Here is a 2,560-nt window from a genome sequence, read left to right as displayed (position 1 = left end):
TTTTTGTACGCGCTCGGAGACCGCGTTATATACTTGGGGTGTGGGATTTGAAATGTTTTGCAGGATTGTACCATGCGGTCTGGCTTTTTAGAAGATTGTTTTTCTTAGCTTGACCGACACTGTCGTGACTGATTGTCTCGGGCCGTGCACTTTCAGTTGTGACCATTAATTCTGAAATAGCGTAACACAAATACAGAAAAAAAATCCCATTAAGTATGAAATGACAACCAGGAGGCTACAAAAAAAACAAAAAAAAACAGGAAGATGAAAGTCATTAAATATCCATCTGTCTCTCTCTTTTTTCTGTAAAATTGCTAAAGAGTGAAGTTCACATTGAGGCTATAGTCTTTGCTGACATATTTAATAACAGAAATGACTCCCAGACCAAAACTATACCCACAAACAACTGATCACTCCTCCTTAATTCACTCATTTTCAAACATTAGAAAAACACAAGCCTCTAATCTCCTCCAGTGAAGTCCACAAAAAAGCGGAAGACATATGTGTGGACGTGTGTGGTCGCCTCTTTCCTTTAGCAGCCCTCTAATTAGAAGTTATGATCATTATGAATGATGTGTTTGACACTTTTTATCTCCCCCTCTTCTCTCTCTCATATCTCCACTGATATTAAGGAGCTTTGGATCAGTCAGGGATTTTGCCCAACGGCAGGAAACAACCTCAACAGACAGACGCTAATGGAAATGAATACATTTTTACGACACTTTTCAAACGCTGCTACGCTGGAACTGCATCGCTATGTTTGCTCCTGCCAGACAGTAAGTATGCAAGTGCAACTGGGTGCTCAGTGGGTGGGTGGTCTGTCTGTTATGGGCCTCTACATGGAGACGGAGACATAAAACTGAACTTCTTCTGCATTGACTGCCAAAATTATTCAGCTGGAGCCGCCCCAAGCCACCGGTAATATGTTTTCCTGGGCCTGGGAGTCGAGCAGAGGGCATCTAATGAACCAGAAATGACAAATCGCAGATTTCCCAGCTCATTTCAAAGTATGCGTCGGTAAGTGCATACCTGCTGTGGATTTAGGTCTAACTGACAGGAAAGTAGTAGCTTAATGCACAGTTCAACTTTTATTTTCCATATCCTGTCCATTCATGCACGTTTCTGCCGTGGCGGCGATGTCGTGCAGCATTTCTTTGCGGGACAAGCGACAGAATGGGGAAGGCGGGACGAGAGCTCGCTCAACATGTGTGTGGAAACGGGGAAATGGTATAGTTTGGTTATTATATAAAACTATTATTAACTAAGTATTCTGAAAGCATTCGTGCCTCTTGAATACATCAAAGATGCATTTGTATTATTTTTTTGGATTACATCCTACACTCGTTCCGTTTTACTGCCGGCAGATCAGTCGTTATTAAAACAAGAGACTCCATTTCCAAAATCAAATATTTATTTTGTGTGGACACTAATTGCATTTTTATGTCAAAACTTTGCATACTTTCAGACCCAGCTCTCACTAATATTTTGCTCCAATTGTGCTCTTTAAAAATATATTTTTATTGAATAACTGGCACCACTATTATTGCTGTTGAACACATGTGAACATTCTGATACAAACCAGGATTATCCACCAATTATATATATATAAAGGACTATAAAGAGTTTCTTTTTTACATCTTACAACAGTTCCATTGTTTCTGCCATCGGCCCCGCTAAAAGATAATTTGATCATTCAGAGAAAGAACAACAACTCTAAAGAGATTTCTTTCATGACAAAAGTTCTTCTGTTTTTAAAAAAGGGGGGGGGTCATTTGATTAGTCAAGAAAAGGCTACTTGATTAGATTCCAGAATCTAAAATCTTGATCAACTCTCTTTGAGGCATCACTTCACTTTAAATAAAAACGGCACATGATGAACATGAAACTCTCGGATGAAAGTAACAAACATGAACGGAACGTCTTGGAAGTGTGTGGAGTCCCGCAGAGATAGTGAACGATAAAACTCCTGACCTCGGGATGGAAGGGTTTCCTAATGCTGTTTCTGGACACTGCATGCTAAATGATTTATTGCTCCGCCTGAAAGGAACAGTGGAGTCTGAAATTCTGAAGCCATTGTGGAGACATATCAGCAGACCCTCTCGGGAAGCGACAGCAATATTCCATCAACCCAAAGCAACAGAAAGAGATGTCGCTCTTGTGCAGAACTATTCTTCTGGTGTTGTTTTAACATGCAGTGAGTCACGTGTTGAGACGTGAGACGGTGGGGACTGTTTTGGGACCACATACTTTATCTTGGACGTGGACTTGTGCTGATATAGCAGCTCTTCAGTCAAATACGGCCGTTGTTTTGTTTTTGGTGTGTAATTAAACATTTTCGTTGCGCCCTCAAAGATAAGCAGCCAAAGACTTGAAGACACTTTGAAGCGTGACGCACTCAGTAATCGGGGAGCATCTAAGTCAAATCATTGCTTTTCCTCATATGTTTGATAGAACATGAGTCATGAGAGAAAATCATCACGATGACTTCAAATAAGGAGAAAGAAACTGATTTAAAAAAAAAAAAAAAAAAAAAAAAGGTTTTGGAAGAAACTGCAAAACG

Source organism: Lipophrys pholis (genome assembly GCF_963383615.2).
Source record: "Lipophrys pholis genome assembly, chromosome: 2".
Lineage (NCBI taxonomy): Eukaryota > Metazoa > Chordata > Actinopteri > Blenniiformes > Blenniidae > Lipophrys > Lipophrys pholis.
Note: the sequence above shows the minus strand (reverse complement) of the source record.